We start from the raw sequence: 16,468 nt of genomic DNA, 5'->3' as shown, positions 1-16,468 counted from the left end.
CTGCTGATGGCAAGAGGGAGGCTGGGCAAGGCCTAGCTACCCAGAGCTCATGGAGCTCTTGGCTTCTTCTTTATGTCTGCCATGGGGAGATAGCTTTATTCTTTACAAATAGTAGGAGTTAAGGTTGGAAAAATAGGTTGGAGCCATGTTGTGGAAGGCCTGAAAAACCAGGGTAGGGAGATTAGATATGGTCTTAGTGAGCTAGGAGAGGGTTAAAATGTTGTTTGCTCGGATGCTTGTCAGCGTGATAAAAGCGATGTATGGGCCCTCTCAAGTATCCTCTAAGTCAAGTATCTCTTATTTTGAAGCTCCCGATATGCTGCAGAACAGAAGAAAATCCAAAATAGGTTTGCAAAAATTGTTGTGTTTAAAGTATTTAAATTTAATAAATTAATGTTTTATCAGACAATAACACAATGCTTCTTATAAGATATTACAAGATTTACTAAAAAATAGTTCAGTTCCAAGTGCACTAGTAGGTCTGGTCTTGGCACTGTTATTTAAATTTCTATGACAAGTGCCCTCTCTCAATCCTGACAGTGTATCTCTTGCATCTCTGTGTGTGTAACCTCATTTGGGCATCATAACCCTGTACTTTGAACTGACCTTCAACTTTTGCTGATTTCTCATTTGCTCATTGTTGGGCCTTTTTTATCATTCTCTGTCCTCTGCTGTCAGTGTCCCTTGGACATTTATTTGTTTAATGACTTTTGACCAACCCTGTTACTGTTGTGACCCTCATGTTTTGTTTGTATCCTGGTTTCCTGGTTCTGGCTCCTTGCCTGGATCCCTCGACCTGCTGCCATCTACAGCCTGGCATGACAGATGGCCGTAGGCTCTGTGGCACTCCATCAGTGCCTTGGCACTGCAGTCATTTAAGATGCGTGACAGGCAGCAGAGAGAAAAATGTGAATAGGTAGTAGGATGCTTTTCATAGCTCCTGAATGGTGCCAATTCTTGGCTGGACCACTTGTTGTATGCCTAAATGAATCACTGCAAATGAGACCTTGCATAAACAAACTCTCCCTGTGGGTCATATTGCATATTGTTTTGGTTCAGTGCACGCTTGTTAGAGGTCAGTCCTACATAAAACTGTGCTGGGTACTGAGGGGGGATACAGAGATGACATGACTGTTACTGCCCTCGAGGAGCTTACAGTCCAAGGAGAGAGATACCCATGTGAACAGAAATTTATAATATAAATTAAGATGGGAAAGTCTTATGGCAGAGATCCAAAGCCAGCTGCAGGAAGCACACAAAGCCATGACTGACCTGGTGAAGGATTGACTCGTTGATGGATTTAGGTTGTAGTTCTAATTGTGATATGTGTGCTTCTGGGTCTTGAGAACAACACACACAGCAATCAGTTCCTACTGTTTTGAATAATTTATCAGATTCGTGATTTCAGGAGGGAAAGGAGCGTTTATATACAATCGCCACAATAAGGAATTTATCTATTCCATAGATGAGATTCAAAAGTGGGTCCTATTTATAGAAGAGGAAGTGATAATGAAAAAAAGGGCAAAGAAAAAATGGCTCATTATGGTAAAACGAAGCTATATATTAATCAATAAATTGTAATGTTTAAGATCAAACAATATGCAGAATATTTTGATCATTCCATTATCACAGACCCACTATATCAACTTCAATAGTCATTTAACCATTTTAGGGTACAACTTTTTCACCTGAAAACAAAAATGTCTGTCCTCTGTTTATTGTACGTGGTCAAGATTGAGAAAAATCTCTTAAAAATGCTTTGAAGTTATAGTAAAAGATTTTCTCCTTGGAGAAATACACCATATCAATTAAATGTTCCAACTAATATTCCTACTATTTATTTAAAAATAACTGTATTACATGAAATGAACCACTTTGCCTTTTTTGATAAAAACAAACAAAAATGACAGTTTTAATTTCACAGGAAAATGTACAGGAAGTTTCTTTTTTTGGTAACATATAGGTTTTAAACACCAGCTGGTTTCTATATTCCCTACCAATATTTGCTCAGAGGAATGCTGTACATATGAAACTGAGCAGATGGGCATATGCATGTATATAGAGAAAACATCATTCTAGTTCATATTTTGAGCCTCAGTATGTACACAAATTAAGTTGTACAGGACACAGAACATTGTTTTTCTGAAACTGTAATTTCTATTTTAACCTCTTATTTTTATGGGATGGTGGGAATGTAATCTTATCAATCTGGGAGGATCTTCCCATATCCCCCATTGTCATGAGTAAGGTCTGGGGGATCTCCACTCTGTCAAGATGTGGGATGGTAGCTTGTCTAGTACTCAATGCTGTCCATCCATAGAGGTATCAGAAAAAAATATCCCTTATTCCTGTCCTGAATTATCCTAAGAAAAAAACCCAGTTTACATTTTAAATTATCCCAATGCATTAAAGAATTATTTTTACTGCAGTTCATTCTTTTAGCTATCTCGTTAAGTATTCATCCAAATGGTCTGTGCATATGCAATATCTCCATGGAACAAAATGAAACAAAATGAAACTAAGGTAAATACAATCTGAGTTTCAATTTATCTTTAGGTTATACCTGATGGAGACATCTAAAATGGTTTTTTGAAATAGGTATGGATGTAAATAAATAAAAATAGCCATATGAGGACTTCCCTGGTGGTGCAGTGGTTAAGAATCCACCTGCCAATGCAGGGGACAGGGGTTCAAGCCCTGGTCCGGGAAGATCCCACATGCCGCGGAGCAACTAAGCCCGTGCGCCATAACTACAGAGCCTGTGCTCTAGAGCTGGCAAACCACAACAACTGAGCTCCCGCCTAGAGCCCATGCTCCGCAATAAGAGAAGCCACTGCAATGAGAAGCCTGTGCACGGCAATGAAGAGTAGACCCCGCTCGCTGCAACTAGGGAAAACCCGCACACAGCAACAAAGACCTAATGCAACCAAAAATAAAAGTAAATAAATAAATTTATTAAAAAATAGGACTAAGTAGCCTTAAAAAAAATTAGCCATATGATTGATGAATTTGTAAATTTAATTATTTATAATCTTATTTTCTCCAGAAAGGATTTCAGGAAGCTAAAAGAAATGAATACAGTAATATATCATGATAAAATAAATAGATAAAAATAAATCATACAATAAGTTTATGGAAAATTGCTAGAACTGGGTTGCAAATTTCATTCTGAGTTTTTTACTGGCCCAAGCCAAAAGATGATCACAGTCTGCTAAAGGATTCATGTGTCATCAGAACACTGTTCAGAGGTAGCATAGCTTCCCCAACACTGTGGCCTTAGAGAGGGGTCTCCAGTAGATCTTCATACATGGGACCTCATGATGTGGGCAATGTCCTCAATGCTATCCGTAAAACTAGTCGAATACTATCAAGTACAGTTCATGAAAAGTGATGTCATAAGGTGTCAAAGCAATGTTTCTCAAGTCTGGAGTACTCTCCTGGTATGGCTTCAACCAGGAACCATAGGGAAGTTGGCATTTAGCTCAACCCAACATTTCCATCTGTAATTGAATGAAGGTTGGGATATACATCCAACAAAAGCACACCCAGTCATAATTTTGGTGTTTAGAGGTTCCTCTCCCTCATTAGTTGGACCCCAGTTGTTGACACAATTATTTTAGAGTGAAAAACATTTGCTATGTGACCTTAGAGCTCAGAGCAGAGCTGTTCTGGAGCCCAGGAGAAGCAGAATGAAAAACAAATTTGTTACCTCTGTTCTTTGTGACGTGACTTTCAAACAGTGTTATTATCAGCAGATGCCATCTGGTCGCTGCCTATTTTTACTAGTTATTTTTGCAGCTAGGTATTGAACTCACGTGTTTCTGAATTACTGAAAGGGGGCGTATACTGTAAACACGTAAAAACCACATATTTTCAAAGAAGTAAATTTAGAAATATTTATTATTATTATTATTTGCTTCCTATAAATTTTAGTGGCTCAAGACAAAGGTCCAGGCACTCTAGTTCACTATAGTCACATTAGAGCAGAAAGTTCATTAGGGCTTTGGGAATGTCTCCCATTTCAGATCCAGTCTCTTGTGTCCCAGACACACTGTACCTCAGGAACAGGAGAAATAAAGTCTTTGCTTCCATAATGACCCTTATGAATTGCAAAAGTTTATTCACTTGTCTGACTCTGCATTATTTTGGAAGCTCCCCAAGAACAAAAAGTATTTATTTGGCTTAGATTTATTTTTTAATGTAACTTTAAAATATTTTAAAGGTTTTCATAAACACAAGAAAATTCAGAGAATAATTCTTTACCATATATCCACTAACCAACATTAACAAAGGGTGACATTCTGTCATATTTTCTTACAGTCTTTTTGTTGGCATGGCAAAGTGTTAAGGTATAATTTGTATACAGTTAGATGCATACCTCTTCAGTGTGAGAAATTTTGACAATTGTATACGCCCATTTTACAACCACCCAAAACAAGATATACCTCTCAAGAGTCTAAAAAGTCTAAAAAGTTCCCTTAAGCCATTTTCCCGTCCATCTTTCACGGCTCAAGGGACAATCTTTCTGATCTTCTTTCTGATTTTCTATCACCACAGATCAGTTTTGCTTGTTTTTGGACTTCACATAAATTAAGTCACACAGTATACATTCCTGTGTGTCTGGCTTCCTTCACTCAGGAAGATGTTTTCTAAATTCATCTGTGTTGGTACCTATTACAGTAATTCATTCCTTCTCATTGACAAATACTATTTCATTGCATTTGTTCATTCGCCCTGTTGATGTGTGACGTTTAGATTGTTTCCAGTTAAGGCTGTTGTGAAGATTCTGTACAAATCTTCTTATGGACATATGTTTTCATCTTTCTTTTTGGAGGGGGTAATTATTTAGGAGTGGGATTGATGAGTCAGAGGGTAGGTGTATGTTTAACTTGACAGGAAAATGCCAAATTGCTTTCCAAAGTGGCTGTAGCATTTTACACTCCCACCAGCAATGCGCAGGAGTTGATTCACAGCCTCCTCAACATTAGGTATTGTCAGTCTTTTCAATTTTAGCCATTCTAGTGGTTTTATTTTGCATTTTCCTGATGACTAAAGATGTTGAATACTTTTTCATGTACTTACTGAATGCATGTATATCTTCTCTTGCCTGTTCAAGTCTTTTGTTTCTTTGTTTTTTTTTCCCCCCTTCTGTTTGTTTATTTTCGTTTGGTGATTGTGTTTTTACCTGAGTTGTAGGAGTTCTTTATATTCTGGGTACAAATCCTCTGTCAGATATATATTGAAGATATGTTTTCCCAGTCTGCGATTTCCCTTTTCATTTTTTGCCTATCTTGATTTGTAAGGATATTCTTTGATGTTTTCATTTAGAAACTTTTAGTTTTTGTTTTTAGGTCTATAATTCACCTTGAATTAGTTTTTGTGTATGGTTTCAGAGAGGAAGTCAGGGTTCCTTTCTCTCTCTCTCTCTCACTCTTTCTCTCTTTCTGTGGTATCTAGTTACCACAGAACCACTTATTGAGAAGATTTTTTTATCCCATTAAGTTGTCTTCGTTCCTTTGTTGAAAATCAATCAACTGTTTAAACATGTTCTGTTTCTGAATTCTCTGTTCTGTTCTTGTCTTGATTACTGTAGCTTTCGATTGTCTTGATGTTACCTAGTCTAAGTCCTCCAGCTTTGTTTTTCTTTTTCAAGATTGTTTTGGCTATTAAGGAACATTGTATTTCCAAGTAAATTTTAGAATTTGCTTGTAAAGTTCTGTAAGATAGTCTTTCGAATCTGTGAGTTAATTTAGGGAGAAATGACATTTTAACAATAATGATTCTTCTAATCTACTACCACAGTATATCTCTTCATTTATTTAGATCTTTAAACATTTTTCTCAACAATTTTTTTCATTGTTGTCAGTATACAGGTTGTTTCTGATAGTATTTAAATGGAATTGTTACTTAAATTTCTCTGACCAATTGTTTGCTGCCAATGTATCGAAATACCACTGAATTTTTCACATTGACCTTGTATCTTATGACTTTCCTAAATTCACTTACTTGTTCTAGTTGCTTTGTACATTCTTTAGGATTTTCTGTAAGACAGTCTTTTTATCTGCAAATGACAGTTTACAGAGCCCCTTTCAATCTTTATGCCTTTTGTTTCTTTTATTTGCTTTACTGCACAAAGGGTAATATTTTGTTATATGTTCTTCAGGTCTTTTTTTCTTTTTTTTTTTTTTTTTTCCCCAGATATTTATCAATTTTATTGTATTTTTCAAAGGGCCAGATTCTGGGTTTACTGATTTTTCTATTTCTCAATTTAATTGATTCATGTTCTTATCATTATAGTTATTTCTTCCATTTGAGTTTATCTTGATCTTTTTCTAGTTTCTTAAGGTAGAAGGTGAAGTCATTGATTTTCTTCTCTTTTAATATAGGTCTTTAATGCTATAAATTCACTGCTAAGCTCTGCATTAGCTACTCTCATAAATTTTCATATATATATATTTATTGGAATATAGTTGATTTACAATGTTTAGTTTCAGGTGTACAGCAAAGTGAGTCAGTTATACATATACATATATCCACACTTTTTTTTTTTTTTAGATTCTTTTCCCATATAGGCCATTACAGAGTATTGAGTAGAGATCTCTTTGCTATACAGCAGATTCTTATCAGTTACCTATTTTACATATAGTAGTGTATATATGTCAGTCCCAATCTCCCAATTTATCCCTCCCCCTTTATCCCCTGGTAACCATATGTTTGTTTTCTACATCCGTGACTCCTGTTCTATAAATAAGTTCATTTGTACCCTTTTTTTTAAGATTCCACATATAAGCAATATCATATGATATTTGTCTTTCTCTGTCTGACTTACTTCACTCAGTATGACAATCTCTAAGTCCATCCATGTTGCTGCAAATGGCATTATTTTGTTCTTTTTTATGGCTGAGTAATATTCCATTGTATATATGTACCACATGTTCTTTATCCATTTCTCTGTTGATGGACATTTAGCTTACTTCCATGTCCTGGCTATTGTAAATAGTTTTTTAATCCAATTCAAAATATGTTTCAGTATCCCCTGGGGCATCCTCTTTGATCCATGGATTATTTAAGACTTTTATTTTTTTAACATCTTTATTGGGGTATAATTGCTTTACAATGGTGTGTTAGTTTCTGCTTTATAACAGAGTGAGTCAGTTATACATATATATATGTTCCCATATCTCTTCCCTCTTTGTCTCCCTCCCTCCCACCCTCCCTATCCCACCCCTCCAGACAGCCACAAAGAACCGAGCCGGTTTCCCTGTGCCATGCGGCTGCTTCCCACTGGCTATCTACCTTACGTTTGTTAGTATATATATGTCCATGTCTCTCTCTCGCCCTAACACACCTCACCCTTCCCCCTCCCCATATCCTCAAGTCTGTTCTCCAGTAGGTCTCTGTCTTTATTCCTGTTTTACCCCTAGGTTCTTCATAACATTTTTTTTTCTTAAATTCCATATATATGTGTTAGCATACGGTATTTGTCCTTCTCTTTCTGACTTACTTCACTCCGTATGACAGACTCTAGATCTATCCACCTCATTACAAATAGCTCAATTTCGTTTCTTTTTATGGCTGAGTAATATTCCATTGTATATATGTGCCACATCTTCTTTATCCATTCATCCGACGGCGGGCACTTAGGTTGTTTCCATCTCCGGGCTATTGTAAATAGAGCTGCAATGAACATTTTGGTACATGACTCTAGGTCTTTTTTTCTGTTCTCTTTTTACTCAGCGCCTCCTTTCGCCTTTCTTGTTCCCATATCTTGTTACCTTATCCAAGTTCTTGTTATAGCTCTAAAACTTCCTTCATTTTAAAAATGTCCACATCCCCATTTCTTTTTGTAGGTTGGTCAGATTCTCATTTACAATCAATTAGCATTTTCAAGTATTCATGTTGGTGAAGCTCAATGAGGTGCCCTTTCCTCTATGACTAATAGGAGAAATTGAAGTACACATTTTTTGGAAGGGCTATATCTCATAATCAGGAAATAACAAAATTCTAATTAGGTAGTGAATTCTTAATACAGGGAATTTAGTGAAAAATTACCTGAATAAGTGAATTGCAAGTAAATTCAGAGTGACTATTTATTACTCAGAAGTGCCAGGCTATTTCTAAGGGCACCTTGACATTGCCTAATTATGGAGATTTAAAAGTCCTGTAAATTACAAGTCATTGAGATAATAGTTTTATTTGGTTCATTTAGAACCATAAATTGATACAAAAATTTTGTTCATTGCAGATGCTCCCTTATATCACAATCATAAGGAAAACCTCTCCATTCCCACTAAAAAGTACAAAATATAATCTTTGCATACAACTTGTAATCATAATTTTACATGAAAAAAATTATAATTGATTTAATCAATCAATTCATGTATGAAGTGATATTTTCTCCAAATTAATTTAGATTTGTTATAGAAATAAGTTCATCAAATGATAAATTGCTTTACCAATATACTGTTCATGAAACAGATAGAAATCTCTTTGATGAGAAGGAAATACTGATAAAATGCTGAAAGCTCCTTAATTTTTTTTTTTTTTTTGCTGTATGAGGGCCTCTCACTGTTGTGGCCTCTCCCGTTGCGGAGCACAGGCTCCGGACGCGCAGGCTCAGTGGCCATGGCTCACGGGCCCAGCCGCTCCGCAGCATGTGGGATCCTCCCAGACAGGGGCACGAACCCGTGTCCCTTGCATCGGCAGGTGGACTCTCAACCACTGCACCACCAGGGAAGCCCCAATTGGTTAGTGCAGTTAAATACATCTTCAAATCTCTTATGCTATATAATGTAACACAATTGGAATAACACCAGGGATTGGAGATCATGAAGCTCTCTGAGAATTCTGCTTACCCCACCCACCAATCTCCAGGCCATGTTTCTCTACCCACTGACCACTTGAGCATCAGAATCATTATCTTCCTCCCTGTCATGTCCTTAGTGTCACATAGGGGCTTAGTATTTGTGTAGAGACCTTTGTCACACATTTACCTTCAAATTCCTTGACTCTGCTCAAATGATACTCAGCTTCAGACCTTATTATTATCATTCAGAAATACTATACATATGAAGTTTGAGACCTGTTTTCCACCTTGGGCAACAACGTTCTCTTAATGTTTTTGTTATAACCCATGTTGACTTCACTAGGAGATATATTGTGAGGGAAAGGGGAGGAAGCTAGCAATGGGCAGAGCCAGGGATGTAAGGACTGACTTTGCAGGAGGGTCAGAGGGCTTAGGTCAGTAGGTCATTCACAGTGTTCAAGGAGGCAAGGCCTGGTGCTGATACCTAAGAATTCCTACTCATGGTTGAGGCTGGAGTTTTGGCTTCCACAATACTGGAATCAGCGAGGTGGCTGTATTTTGGCACCAAGGGTCAGCCTGGATTGAGGCTGGATCCCAAGCCAGCAGGTGACAGCAATTATGTTGGGTGGCAGAGGGCTGCCAGGAATTAGGTATGTTGTTAGTGCTACAGGCCATCATTTGGCATCGAAGTAGAACTCCAATTCCATTGGAAACCTGCTAGGAATCAGGAATTGGAGCACAGAACAAGGCAATTGTAGAGGGAGTTGGGAGAAGGCTGTGACTGAGGTGAATATGGAGGCTAGACTTCAGGTAGCAAGATTATTTTAGATCCCCGGTGCTAGACAGATGATACTTTTAATAATCTTTTAGGCTTGTAGGCTGGACCCAGGGACTGCATCAGGCTAGGTGTAGTATAGTCTAAACTTCTGATTCACGCAGCTGGATAGGGCTAGGAAAGGCAGGACCAACACCTTCTGGCTTTGTCGGTCTCACTGAGCTTCTCACTCTGTAGTCTCCTGCCCAGTCCTTTCCCCATGTGGGGGCTGGGAGAAGAGTCTCCTCTTCTAGTGGGTCCCACAGGGATGCAGTGGGGTAAGGTCTTGGGAGCCTCTATCCTCATGTCACAAGTAGGAGGTCAGTGAGTGGTGACAAGTCAGGTCCTGGATGAATAGTGCTGACGTCAAAGCACAGAGAGTGAATCCAAACCTAGGTGCCTATCAAGGGGGGCCATCAGAGCAACAGTTGCAGGGGCACAGGGTGAGAGAAAGGGTTTTAAGACCTAGGAAAGTTAGGGCAGCAGGGACATGGGAGGCAGGCTGGGTGAAATGCAGACCTGCAGTTCAGTTCCTTCTTTTCTCCCTCCCTCCCTCCCTTTCCTCTTCTCTTTTTAATATTCTCAGCACATTTTAACAGGAGCTAGCCGGAGTGGGTAGGCAAATCGTTCCATTTTACTCTAGTCTGAAGCACTCTGTATATGTATATGTAACTTTTACATCACTATGTATTCTCTAGTGCTTAGAACAGTTTTGGAGGTGGTATTTAATGGTAAGGTTAATTTAAATTAAAAAAAAATAGTGAAAGGGAGAAAAAAAGATCTTGTTCACAACTAAGGCAGAAACATTATCCTAGCGTTGTGTGGCTAGGATTTTACCAGCGTCTTATTGAAAAATGATTGGCAGCTAAACAGTAGGCCCAAAGTGTATCTACTGTGGGTGTTACTTGTATTGTGCTGTGTCAAGTTATAGTTAAGTTATCCATTGTAAATGTATAGGTTTATTGCGTTACAAGTGTGAAATTCCTTTCAACCCATCCTGTTCTTGGGCTTACAGAGCGTCAAAGTAAAGGCCCTTCAGTCTTGTTACAGAGAAGTGCTTCAACAGCGTGCACTCCATTGATTGTTTTAGTGGCTCTGCCGATGTCCAGACCATTAGGGATGAGACTCCTTTAGGGATGAGACTCCAGGGGTGCCCATGAAGGGTCACAAGAACAGAACACAACAAAGTACTGTTGCATCACGGTAATGGCCTGTCATGCCATGTCCCATGGGACACATGATGTTCCACTAAGGGTATTAGAGGGTTTGTAGAACTGCCTAAGTTGGGCTGGTCAATAAATATCTATTGAGACCTTTACTGTTTTCTCTGAGCAAGAATACTGGAAGATGAAGAGACCAATGTGTGGCTTGGGGCCTGCAGCATCAGTGTCCTGCTCCTGCCAAAAGCTTGCTTCAATGATTGCTTCCTCTCTCGCTTGGCCCCAGCAGGTGGGCTAGTGTGAGCGCAGGTCTCCTTCCTGCCTGGCTCTCAGCAGCACTGTCAGAAACATGTGTATCATCAATCCCCGATCATTCCTGAGAGACTCATGCCTTTCCGTAAAAAACCTGATTTACATGGTGTGACTACAGATTAAAAAGATGGATTTTGTTCTGGCTTTTTGAAATCATTCCTTAGAGACAATATTTGAAACAAAAGTTGTCAAATGGTCTGTGGTCTACTTACTCTCAGATATTAATCTCTGCCTAGAGTGCCAGGATGCTCTTTTCCTCATGAAAAGAATTTCATTCTTGTGAATTTAGTCCATTCATTTGGAGTCGACCTTGTAGGACTATTATTGCCTTCTGTTTTTTGAGGGAATAGAATAAAAAAGAAAAGGCATTGGCAACCGATTGTGTGGCCCGGGTTCATAGAACAGGAGACAAATGATCTTTTCTTATTCTTTAAAAATATACAAAGCTCTACTAAAATAGAACTTCATATTATAGGTTGCAGTTATTAATTTAGGAGGTAATCGGGTTTCTAATTTCTCATGATAAAAGCTTCCCCTATTGACACCACCTACTGCATAATGTCTTGGCATGATGTGCAGAATTTTCTTTGTTCTGAAGTTAGTGAATGGCAAATTTTGCCTCGTGCATTCCAACTTTTAGGCAAAGATAACTCCACAAGTTCTAAGGATGTGAGCCTGTGTTCTCCTTAGAAATAGTGAGCAAGGCAGTAAACAGATACTATTTTTAGATTGCTTGTTAATCTCCTGTTTTATTATATGCTGTACACGTATTATTCTGAAAGCCATCCTAAAACATGAACATGAATAAATACTGTGATTCTTTACTGCCAACCTTAATATTTCTAGAAAAATGTGTGGTTAAAAAAAAAGAAAACGAGGTTTAGCCAAAAGTTCTTTTGCCTTTATTCTTCTCCTGCTTTTTTTTTTTTTTTTTTTTTTTTTTTTTTTTTTCGGTACGCGGGCCTCTCACTGTTGTGACCTCTCCCGTTGCAGAGCACAGGCTCCGGATCCACAGGCTCAGCGGCCATGGCTCATGGGCCCAGCCGCTCTGCGCCATATGGGACCTTCTGGGACTGGGGCGCGAACCCATGTCCCCTAGCATTGGCAGGCAGACTCCCAACCACTGGCCACCAGGGAAGCCCGCCTTTATTCTTAATCTTCTTTGCTCCTCACCCAACTTTTTCAAATCTATAATGTCATCTAAAGCATGTTGCCTGTGGAAGCAGGAAGATGAAGTGGATATGACTGGGAAGTCTCATGTTTTGGGAGGTTCCTAAAGCTTCCTGAAATTGGGGAGGGAAGAGGGCTGAAGACAGAAAGTATGTCTCTAATACAGGACTTGCTTTGAATTATGGACGTGGACAAAGGGACTTGTTAAATCCTTTCCCCTGGCAATCTCAGTCCCTCTGGAGAATAGTAGCCTCGCCAACCACCTCGTGATGCAAATTCTTCCCATTTTCCTTGGAATTTTGGTCTTTCTTCTGTACTACTTAGAGACTGTTTATTGACCTGTAGGACCTAGGGATAGTGGCAAAGTATTTCCAAAAAAAGTGCTCCAGATTCCCACTTTGGTTTGTGATTAGAGGGTGAATGGAGGAGCTATTAGATTTCCATGACAATTCGAGTGTTTTAAGTAGTGAAGGAAGTGCTTTTTAGTTTTTAAAACGTTCAGATTTATATTGTACAATAGGTTAGACTCAGGGAAATATTAGTGTGCTAAAAAGTAGTTCTGAATGCTTTTTGTGTAGGACGTTAAATTCATGAGATCCAGAAATCATAGAATAATAACCCCCCTATTTTCTTTTAAAATATGGGAAGCATATTTCACTGTGCTTGTCATACAGAGTAGATGCAAGAACACACTGAGAATAATATGAAGCCTTGTGTTTCTGACAGGCTACTGTTTAGAATGCTGATTGTCATTCACATTTTATGTGTATGAAACAATGTGAGTTTTATAAAATTACTAAGTTTATGAGAGGATTAAGCAGGTTTTACTTTTATAGTAATAATGTGTTCAAATGCATTCGCATCAAATGGGAGATTTGTAATTGAAATTTAAATCTCAGCATAAATACAGCACTTAGAAAACTATTTTATAGGCCTCTCTTCTATAAAGTTCCTGCAAAGAAGGTTACACAGCTGGAGATTGTTCAGAGACAATTAAGACTTATTGGCTTTTCAGCTGGTGATAAAAGCAGGGGTCTGAGACTCTTGGCATCTTGAAATTGTTGCCCAGGTGAATTTCCTTTACAACACAAAGCTCTTCAGTATTCTTAAAAAAAATTATTTAGCATATGAGACTTAAGGGGATGATCTATTGGAGTTTAAGCCCATGATGAATGTTAAGTATACATTTGTCTTTAACATGATTCATACACGGTGAGCCTGAGACCCTAGCCATCTTTTCAAGACTATTACTTCTTTTTCTGAGGAAAATATTGAAGTATGCTGTTAGTTTTTAGCATTCTCTGCCTCCTATTTCTAGTCCCTCCGAAATGGTACCCCATTCCCTTTAGATTTTAACCTTTACCTCCCTCCCTTCTCTACTCCAGACTAGGAATGAGGCTGCCTGATAAACCCACTCTGATAAAGTGATGTAGTTTGATACCCAAAATACTGCTAATAGGGTCAAGGTTTTTATGGATGATTTTTATTAATGAGGAACTTTCAGAATCCATTGGTAAAATATTTTTCACTGAAGGAACCTTTCTGAGCTTGCAAATCAGATCACAGAGGGGATACTTACTTTACGAATAAATTGGTTTGTATTTTCTCAAAACCCTGGAGGATATAATTTTTTACAGTTAAGCACCTTAAGTTGGTGACTGGCTTGGTTCACCTTTCAGCCAAACCACAAGTAGCCACAAGACTGTGGTGTGGATAATCTGAAGTGATCAATGTTTTGAGTTCCTTTATTAGTGTAACTAGTAGGAAATTTGACTTGACTTATTTTTATTAGTGTGAGTTTGGATATTATACAGGTAAGAATGTAACTATGTTACAGAAGTTTGATTTCCGACCTGAGATTTTTGTGATTTAAATCTCTCTATATTTTAATGTGACAAAATTTATTTCTTGATACATAAAGGCAGGCTGAATACTAAATTAATTTAATTTGTCTTATTACACTAGTACTATGTGGCTATTAACTTTTGGACAAACATATTGATCTTGCCTTTGATTTGCTGTTTCACACAGGGATGAGAGCTGGTGTCACAAATGCTTCCATCTTTGTACTTTGTTTCTGCTTGACAGGGTTTTCTCTTTGACAGACATTCAGTCATAAAAAGTCATGGAATTATTAATTTCCTATTTGACATTGTGAACATTTCTATGCTAAGTTAGTAGGTAAAAATGTCACAATCCGTTTCTATTATATCTACCCACAGAACTTCAAAGGGCTCCTAGCAATCGGTTCTTGAGTCAGAAAGAAGACTGACATGCAGATACTAAGTACAATTAACTTTGGTAACAGTATTTGACCTTTCTATAAAACAGTCCATTTTTCAGATATTTTCCTTCCTGATGGTAGTTTGAAAAAAATTTAACATTCATCTTCTTATTATTGCTTGCATTAACTGGAAAGAAAGTATTTTAGCAATAGACTTGCTTTGGTCTCTCACATATTGAGCAAATGCTACTCCCTGGGGCTAGAATAACCACCAAGCTGTAGTAGGTACCAACCTGCTTTACTGAAGTGGTATATGGACAGAGGCAATTGCTTCTTATGAAGGCACTATACTGATTACTGGGTCTCAGAGAGTTAAGTCTCCTTATATCAGCACAGGGGTGGTGAAGAGCGCTGGGCACAAAGGTGTGGAGAGGGACCGTGGCTTTCAGATTATGATGACTCTTTGAGCCCAACCCAAGAGGAACAACACTTGGCACATTTAAAAAATTTCTAGGGAATTCCCTAGCTGTCCAGTGGTTAGGACTTGGCGCTTTCACTGCCGCAGGCCCGGGTCAGGGAACTAAGATCCTGCAAGCTGCACAGTGTGGCAAAAGCAAACAAACAAACAATTTCTAATGGGCACGTGAAAATTAGAAATGGGAAATTCTTTTTAATAATATATTTTATATGACCCAAAATATTATCATTTCAACATGAGGTGCTGGACACATTTCTAGGGCTCAATAGCCACCTGAGGCCAGTAGTTACCATACTGGCCAGCACAGCTCTGGCCAATCTCTCAATCTTCTAGTTATTTCAATTCCTGACAGGGCAAAGCCTACTTTCTAACCCAAATCTTATGTCCATGGAGGAAATATTGAAATATCAGTTAGGCATTACAAATTTTTTGTTTATAATTTTCTGTTCCATGCAGATATTTTTAGTTTTCTCATTTTTTCCCCAAGTCTGTTGCATAGGCTTTAACAAATCAACTAGAGAAGGCGTGGTTTGTTTTTTGTTTTCTTTTGGTGTTTGGCCCTGCCACACGGCATGCCGGATCTTAGTTCCCTGACCAGGGATCGAACCCGCACCCCCTGCATTGGAAGCACAGAGGCTTAACTTAACCACTGGACTGCCAGGGAAGTTCTTATATTTTACCTTTGATGGACAGTTTTAGCTCTTTATTTTTTGTAATATGTATGATCCAAATGGAAAGAAAGTGATTTATCTGAATCAGATTGATGTGGTAGAAAGAATCCTGGGACAAGTGTTCAGACAACTCTGGTTTCAGAGGGTCACTAGCAAATTAGTGACAGGGACAATTCAGGCTAACTTTGCTAAGATTTAATTTCCTTATCCAGAAAGGAGAAATAGTAAAGTCTGTCTGCCATAGTACCGTGTGTAGGTAGGCATATAAAAACACTTTTAAAAAAAACTGTAAAGAGCTAAGTAATAAAAGGTACTTTATTGGGGCTAAACTTATTTGAGACAAAAAGTAATTCTTTGGGAAAACTTGACCCGTGGCTCCATGCTTGATCCCATATCATTCTTTGGTATGAGGCTGCTTTCTACCTCTGCTTCCGGGCTCAACTCCTCCTTTATACTTTTGGATCAATTCCCATTCCCCTTCCAAACACTTAGTTTATTTAAGAAATTTATTGTCTCCTTGGTACAGGTGTTGGGCTGTGTTTTGTATACATCATCTCATTTAATTTCCAAGACAACTCTACAGGTTTTGCTTCATTTTACATATGAGAATGATTTACAGAGAGACTAAGTAACTTGCCCAGCACCCCACAGACAGGACACTGCCATTTAAGTTAGGCCATGTGAATTCAGAGTCCAGTTACTTCTGCGCTAGGCAGCACTGCTGCCCATCTCAGTGCTCCTGAATGTACCGTATACAGTTTTTACATTCTGTATATTATGAGTTTTTGACATCTTAAAAAAATCTTTCTGGCCGGGGAAAGAGCGCCCCTCCT

Source organism: Lipotes vexillifer, unplaced genomic scaffold (assembly GCF_000442215.2).
Source record: "Lipotes vexillifer unplaced genomic scaffold, Lipotes_vexillifer_v1.1 scaffold58, whole genome shotgun sequence".
Classification (NCBI taxonomy): Eukaryota; Metazoa; Chordata; class Mammalia; order Artiodactyla; family Lipotidae; genus Lipotes; species Lipotes vexillifer.
The sequence above is the reverse complement of the archived record's forward strand: the minus strand, read 5'-3'. Positions refer to the sequence as shown.